Source organism: Chiloscyllium plagiosum, chromosome 16 (genome assembly GCF_004010195.1).
Source record: "Chiloscyllium plagiosum isolate BGI_BamShark_2017 chromosome 16, ASM401019v2, whole genome shotgun sequence".
NCBI lineage: Eukaryota > Metazoa > Chordata > Chondrichthyes > Orectolobiformes > Hemiscylliidae > Chiloscyllium > Chiloscyllium plagiosum.
The window spans coordinates 63,445,671-63,454,517 of record NC_057725.1 but is presented as its reverse complement, the minus strand read 5'-3'; positions in this window follow the sequence as shown (position 1 = coordinate 63,454,517).

Genomic DNA, 8,847 nt, shown 5'->3' with positions numbered 1-8,847 from the left:
AGACGGAGTTTAATTCAGATAAATGCGAGGTGCTGCATTTTGGGAAAGCAAGTCTTAGCAGGACTGATACACTTACTGGTAAGGTCCTAGGGAGTGTTGCTGAACAAAGGCCTTGGAGTGCAGGCTCATAGCTCCTTGAAAGTGGAGTCACAGGTAGATAGAATAGTGAAGAAGGTGTTTGGTATGCTTTCCTTTATTGGTCAAAGTATTGAGTATAGGAGTTGAGAGGTCATGTTGCGGCTGTACAGGACATTGGTTAGGCCACTGTTGGAATATTGCGTGTAATTCTGGTTTCCTTCCTATCGGAAAGATGTTGTGAAACTTGAAAGGGTTCGTGGTGGAGGCTGGTACAATTGCAACATTTAAGAGGCATTTGGGTGGGTATATGAATAGGAAGGGTTTGGAGGGATACGGGCCGGGTGCTGGCAGGTGGGACTAGATTGGGTTGGGATATCTGGTCGGCATGGACGGGTTGGACCGAAGGGTCTGTTTCCATGCTGTACATCTCTATGACTCTATAATGCAGAAGAGAACTGGGCTGAAGTGCACCAGATTGTGTTGCCAGTAGCATACAGACAGGAGGTATTCCGGGTCACACATGAACCACCTGTAGGAGGTCACCTAGGGGTACGAAAGACTCAGGATAAGGTACAAAAATATTTTTATTGGCCTGGAATGCACAAGGATGTGGTTATTTTTTGCTGTGTGTGTCATACACGCCAAATGGTAGGTAAGCCACAGGTGGTAATAAAACCAGCCCCTTTGTTGCCAATTCCCACGTTTGAAGAATCTTTCACACAAGTTATAAGTGATTGTGTAGGTTCCCTCCAGAGAACTAAAAGTAGGAACCAGTACTTGATAACCATAATGGAAGTGCTTATCAGATTTCCAGACACAATTCCATTACGGAGTATCAAGGCAAAAAGGGTAGTAGAAGATTTAGTAACTTTCTTCACACAGTATGGGCTACCCAGAGAGATTCAGTGAGACCAAGGGTGAAATTTTACTGCTAGGCTGTATAAGGAGGTTATGGACAGCTTCTCTCCTGAACAGTCTGATCCTCATTCTTAGACTATGTCCTCTCGCTCTCGAATCTTGAACCAGTGCATTAATTTATTTTTATCTATCCTGTCTTTTGATGGGAAATGAAAATGCTTCACACAGATAAAATGTAATTTTTACTTTGGAGGAGGTATGAGGAAAAGGGTGAGATTTATAAAATAAAAATTGAATTTTTTTTAAAGTTTGGATTTTAAATTAGTAGGATTTTGCTGTTGGCTTGTTTCTGATGGGATGTAAACATGAACTAGTCAGTCTTTCCAGAACCAACATTTTAAACCAGTCTGTGCCTCCAGAAACATTAATCAACGTTGTTTATTTTATGGAGGCTTACAACACATAGAGAAAGCATTAAGCTTAGCAGAAGCCTGGAGCAAGTTTTGTTGAAATTAAATTAAAAGGCTTTTCTGCAGTTTGAAGGAGACCAGCCTGGAGTCAGATATAAATAACGTCTCTCCTAGATTGTTCTGAGCAGTTAAGGAAATCCATTACTTCAGTGTAAGAGTTCAGTTTATGAAACTGTCCAGACCAGGAGTGTTTGGTTAGGAACCTGCATTAGGTTATTCAAAGCTGAGAAGGTCTAAGCTGTCAGTAATATGAGTGGTAAATGGAAACGACCTCAGCGCTCACAGGACCAGAACTGAGAAGAAGCAGCATAGTCAAAACTACAGATTTGATAGGGAAGCATTTGCCTGGACTTGGATGAAGTATAAAGCGATGGTGTGGAGGAGTAGATGAAATTTTTGATTTGCCATGTGTTTTGAAATCTTTCAAACTGTGATATATTTCAATAGCTTTGTTTAGCTTATTTTAGTTTTAATTATTTTGTGTAATTAGCTTCCATTTTATTATTAGAGCGAAATTTTCATCATATGTGCTTACCTTTCAGTGAAAGACTAACATATTATAATAAATATGATCTATCAAGCCAGAGTTCATCTTGGGATCTGGTTTGTTCAGTGGTGACATCAACTGGATTATAACAGAAGATGCCCAATGTCTCCTCAGAAAATGATCAAAGTTGGACCTTTCGTTTGATACTTTTTACTTATTTAACAAATGATTAACCTTCATACTTTTCCCCCGTCCTCTAACAATGACTCAGCACTGTATAATTTCTTGTCTCCATTTGCTTGCATCAAGCCCCCAGTCATCTTGTGAGTTCAGATCTGTTCAGATCCTAGTGATCCTAGGAATTTGCAGTCTTAGCAGGAGGATAAAAGGAACAGGTGGAACAAGGAGATCGAATACCTCACCTACCTTTTGCCTGTAGCAGCTGTCTATTTGCTTACCTTGCCCTGAGGACATAACTCAGCAAAATGTCTAATTTTGAAGAGAGATTATTCTATACAAAAAGTGAATAGGAGCAGTGGTTTATTGGGGCGTGGGAGATTGTACAGTTATAACAATACATGAATAGGGAATTATAAGCTTGGAAGGGTGAGACTTTTAATTTTGCGACCTACAATGAGATAGTTGTAGTAGTTTCTGAATTTATACAGGGTGACAAATAGGAAGTCAGACAAGAGAGCATTGGAACATTGGACGGAAGCTATGGATGAAGCAGGACTAAGTGAGACAATGTCTACCACAGAGATCGAAGTGAGCAACATTTCCAATGGGGACAATGTGGAATACTAAATCCAACTCAAGGCCAGAATACACAGAGGTCTCAAACAGCCTCATTCAGCCTGACTCAATGATTGCGGGGAGATGGAGCCATTGACAAGATAGCAGTGTTTGAGCAGAGATCCAAAATCTGTTTTTATAATGGTCTGCTGAGAGAAACTACAAATCATCCAGGATGGGATTTCAGACAAACTGTGGTGGGTGAAGAGGGTTAAATTCTGAGGATGGGTTACACAAACCATGCTTGTGTTCCCTTGACTATAGAAAACTAAGAGGTGACCTCACAGAGCTGTTTAAGATTATGAAGTGATTTGATAGGGTCAGTAGAACAAGGTGGAAAATTGCCCAGGTATGTCCTCTTCCATAGGAAGCAGACAATCCCAATCTGCCAATGACCACCTCATCACTCTACTCTCAAAATGACGAAGGGTCTCAGTGACAGGGTGATCAAATGCTACTAACTCACTAACAATTTGCTCACTGATGCTCAGCATGATTTCTGCCAGGCCATTTGACTTCTGATCATATTTCAGCCTTGGTCCAAACATGGATACAAATCCAGAAGTGTGTAAAAGTGACTACTACAGTTGACATCAGGTATAATTTGACTGACTGTGACTCTAGGCAGCTGTGATCACATTGAAGTTAATGGAAATTGGGGGTCAGGGGCAAAGCTCCCCACAGTATGAATCATACCTTGTACAAGGGCCAATCAGCTGAGTCCCAGAACATCTCTGCAATGGTCACTGCTCATGATGCAGTCTCCTTTACACTGGCATGATCAGACACAGACTAGGTGACCGCTTTGCAAAGCCCACCATTCTGTCCACAGGAACGACCCTGCCTTCCCTGATTTTAATAAATCATCTTGCTCACATGTTAACATTTCTGTTCTGAGGTCGCTGCAACATTCCAATAAAGGACAAAACAGGAATCATATAATCCCTATAGTGTGGAAGCAGCTCACTCGGCCCATCGAGTCCACAGTGATCCTCTGAGCATCCCACCGGAGACCTCCATTTCTCATGACAAACTACCTAACCTTTCCCATAGCCAACCCATCGACCTGCACATCTTTGGATTGTGGAGAAAACCCACGCGGGCACACGTGCAAATTGTACACAGACAATCACCCAATGGTGGGATCAAACTGGGGCCCCTGGCACTGTGAGGCAACAGTGCTAACCACTGAGCCACCATGCCACCCTGGATGAACACCACCTCATTTTCCACTTGTGCCCTCAGCCTCTAGGACTCAGTCTTGAATTCCACGACTTTAGAAACTGACCACATGATGTAAATTCGCCATTCCTCTTACATTCTCTCGCCCCCAGTGCAACTCCCACAGCCTTCACTTCTTCGTGTCTTTATTACCTTGCTCCCGGTAGATAGGACCCATTCTCCCCCTTTCACACCTTAATTTACACCCGTTTTATATCTCTTTTTCTCTCTCACCACCTTTAACAAACTATTTCTTTCAAACAGGGCCGTTACATCATCTGTGGTAGCGAGCAGTTAGAAATGAAGAGGTCAAGGGCAGATAACAGGTCAGCAAGGGATGTCCAGGTGGATGGAGGTACCTTCCCTGCCCACTGCAGGAATTGCAAAACCTGTGCCCACACCTCCCAATCCCCCTCAGCTTCGTCCAAGGCCCCAAAGGATCCTTTCACATTCACAGAAATTTACCTGTACCTCCACCAATGTCACCTACTGAACTGTTGCACCCGATGTGGTCTCCTCTACATTGGGGAGACAGGACACCACCTTGCGATCGTTTCAGAGAACATCTCTGGGACACCCGCACCAACCAACCCCACCACCCCGTGGCTGAACACTTCAACTCCCACTCCCACTCCCACTCCACCAAGGACATGCAGGTCCTGAGCCCCCTCCATCACCAAACCCTAACCACCCGATGCCTGGAGGAAGAACGCCTCATCTTCCGCCTTGGGACCCTGCCACTAGAAGGGATTGTCATCAGAGGATTCTGAATTGGACATTCCTCAAATCGAATTGGACAATGAGGAAGTTGTCAAAAATTGGGATAAATTATTGAGTTACCTTCCACAAGAAAATCAAAATGACCTCAAAGCGTTATTACTATCACATGGGGAGATATGCAGAAAAAAACTGGGAAGCACTAGCATAATTGTGCATGATATAGATATAGGATATGCTGTTCCAATTAAGCAACATCCTTATAGGCATAACCCTCTAAAGTTGGCACAGGTTCAGAAGGAGATATAGCTCATGCTCCAAGCTGGCATAATCGAAGTGAGTTAATGTGACTGGAGCTCACCCATAGACATGGTGCAAATGCCAGATAGTGCCCAATGGTTATGTGTGGACTATCGCAAAGTCAATGCCGTTACAAAGACTGATGCATATCCAATTCCACGGTTGGAAGACTGTGTTGATAAGATGGGACAAGCAACTTACATTTCAAAGTTGGACTTGCTCAGAGGCCACTGGCAAGTACCTCTGTCAGAGAAACCAAAGGCAATTTTGGCTTTTGTAACACCAAATGGACTATATCAGTTCAAAATCATGCCATTTGATATGAAAAAGGCTCCAGCCACATTTCTGAGAGTGACTAATAAGGTCATTGCTGGGTTACCCTATTGTATGGTGTACATTGGTGACCTGGTGATTTTTAGTCACTCATGGAAGGAACATTTACAGCATTTATCGGACTTGTTCGATCGACTTCAGAAGGCAGGCTTGGTGGTAAACCTAGCTAAAAGTGAATTTGCCAAAGCCCAAGTCACCTTCCTGGGCCATACTGTTCCTTGGATTGAGTGGATTTTACTGGAAGTTTATGCCAAACTTTAGCAGCATGGCTGCTCCACTCACCGAATTGTTAAAAAAGGGCAAGAAGTTTCAGTGGACAGCAGACTGTCAAAAGGCATTTGACAGCCTAAAAACTATGTTAACCACTACCCCAAACCGAATTACATGAAGCCTTTCAAGGTGGCTATCGATGCCATTGATGTGGGTGTCATTGCGATCCTCCTGCAGGAGGATGACAAGGGAATAGAAAGACCATCAGATATTTTACCAGGAAGTTGAATGTTTATCATCAGAAATATCCAACGGTGGAGAAAGAGACTTTAAGTTTGGTGTTGGCCTTACAACATTTCAGTGTTTATATTACCAGCAATGCATCTGAGACAATTGTATACACTGATCATAACCCATTGATATTGTGGAAAATTTTAAAGACAAACATGTCAGACTGTTTTGATGGAGCTTGTTGCAGCCATTCAGTTTGACAACTGTGCATGTGGCAGGTTGTGAAAATGTGTTCACTGATGTGTTATCGAGGCTCCAATGAAATACGGAAGCATTCAGTGGCGGGTGTGCCACGGCCTGAATTCGCATGTGGTTTTGCGTGTTTGCATGTTTATGGTTAATATAGTGAATACGTGTGTTTAGACTGCTAACAGGGTTTTGAAGGGTTAAAAAATGATGCCATCTTTTGGTATAGATGGTACATGTTTTTTTAAGGGGGGAGGTGTCACAAAGCTAGTCATTTTTTTTTCTAAAAGCTGTTCCTTGGCTCAAGCGTACTCTGGCCTTGATTTTTTTCAGAGGGGCATTAAACCGGGCTGGGCTCCGATCAGTCTGGTTTGGTACAGAGATGAAGAAGATTTTGAGAGGCCTTTTGTTTATATGCAAACAGATGAGACTTCAGGCCAAAGTGGTCATGTTTCAGAAGGTGCCACTCCCGGCACCTTCCCCTGCAACCGCAGGAGGTGCAAGACTTGCGCCCACACCTCCCTCCAAGGCCCCAAAGGAAACTTTCATATCCGCCACAGATTCACCTGCACCTCCACACACATCATCTATTGCATCTTCTGCACCCGATGTGGCCTCCTCTATATTGGGGAGACAGGCCGGCTACTTGCGGAGCGTTTCAGAGAACACCTCTGGGACACCAGGACCAACCAACCCAACCACCCTGTAGCTCAACATTTCAACTCCCCCTCCCACTCCACCAAGGATATGGTGGATGGGAGATCCCCCGAGGTGATGAGGTTATGGACGGTCTGGGAGATAATGGTTTGTTCTTTCCACCTATCACATTTCCGACGCCCCTCCCCCAAGTCCCTCCTCCCTACCTTTTATCTTAGCCTGCTGGACAAACTTTCCTCATTCCTGAAGAAGGGCTTATGCCCGAAACGTCGATTCTCCTGTTCCCTGGATGCTGCCTGACCTGCTGCGCTTTTCCAGCAACACATTTTCAGCTCTGATCTCCAGCATCTGCAGACCTCACTTTCTCCTCATGTTTCAGAAGTGACCTGTATAAGAGAGGGGAGTGGTCAGCTCTCTAGCTGAGCTGAGCAGTTTTAGTTCAGTCTTCAACTGGTTGCAAGTTCAAAGGGGAGCTGTGTGGAATCTCTCTCTCTCTCTCTGCCCTTCAACTTCAACCTGTTAGCATGTGTTCCATTTATACTGGTTTTTAAAGGGAGTTTGCTCACTGGGTCTGTTGTGTACATTCAGAACAACATAATTAAGTCTAGTTTGAATCGACAAAGTTCTGTAGGTGTTCTTTATTCTGTTCTTTGTGTTTCATTGTGTAATTTTGTGAATAAATTTTAGTCTGTTTTAAAATCTGGTACTCAACCTCGCTAACTTACTCTGGGTAATTTTCACTATACACTTGCCAAAACAAATTTCAAAGTTATGATCTGGGGCTACCTGCTTAAGAATGTGTTTTTGAGTGGTCTGGCCTAGTCCATAACAGGATTAATGTGGATTTCATCATTTTCCCCATTTCCTCTTCTCCCCCCTCATCTTATCCCAGTCCCAAGTCTCAAACTTGGCACTGCCCTCGTAAGCTGTCCATCGTCTTTCCCATCTATCCGCTCTACCCTCCTCTCCAATCTATCACCTTCTTTCCCATTTTCATCTACCTATCATACACCTGGCCACCTTCGCCTCCCCACCCCCTCCCCCACTCCCACCCCCCCCTCCCATTTATCTCTCAGCCCCCTGGCTCACAAGCCTCATTCCCGATGAAGGGTTTATGCCCGAAACATCGATTCTCCTGCTTCTCGGATGCTGCCTGACTGGCTATGCTTTTCCAGCACCACACACTTGACCCATTACATTATCTGCCCTCTCCTCCATCTCCTGTCAAAAGTATTTTTTAAAAATTCCAAAAGATTCTTTTAGTTCTTAAGAAATCATACCAAACTCAAAACATAAGTGTGATTCTCTCTCCACAGATGTTGCCAGATCTATAGTCATGGAGCTGTACAGCAGGTAAATCCCTCTAAACCCATCCTATTCATGTAACCACCCAGATGTATTAGTGGGCGGCACGGTGGCCCAGTGGTTAGCACTGCTGCCTCACAGCGCCTGTAGACCCGGGTTCAATTCCCGACTCAGGCGACTGACTGTGTGGAGTTTGCACATTCTCCCCGTGTCTGCGTGGGTTTCCTCCGGGTGCTCCGGTTTCCTCCCACAGTCCAAAGATGTGCGGGTCAGGTGAATTGGCCATGCTAAATTGCCCGTAGTGTTAGGTTAAAGGGGTGGATGTAGGGGTGTGGGTGGGTTGCGCTTCGGCGGGTCGGTGTGGACTTGTTGGGCCGAAGGGCCTGTTTCCACACTGTAAGTAATCTAATCTAATCTATTTTAAATGTTGTAATTGTACCAGCCTCCACCACTTCCTCTGGCAGCTCATTCCATACACGCATCACCTTTGGTGTGAAAAAGTTGCCCCTCAGGTCCTTTTTAAATCTTTCCCCTCTCACCTTAAACCTATGCCCTCTAGTTTTGGGCTCCCTCACCCTAAGAGAAAGACCTTGGCTATTCATCCTATCCATGCCCCTCATGATTTCATAAACCTTTATAAGGTCACCCCTCGGCCTCCAATGCCCCAGGGAAAATAGCCCCAGTCTGTTCAGCCTCAGCCTGTAACTCAAACATTCTAACCCTCGCAATGTCCTTGTAAATCTTTTCCGCACCCTTTCAAGTTTCACATCGTTCCTGGAGCAGGGAGACCAGAATTGAACGCGGTATTCCAAAAGTGGCCTAACCAATGTCCTGTACCAGGTTTATCCAGCATTCTCTGTACTGGTGTCAGTTTGTTATTCTGTTGTCCTTAAGGCCTGTGCTGTGAGATGTTAGTGAGAACAGTGCAGAAAGGATCCT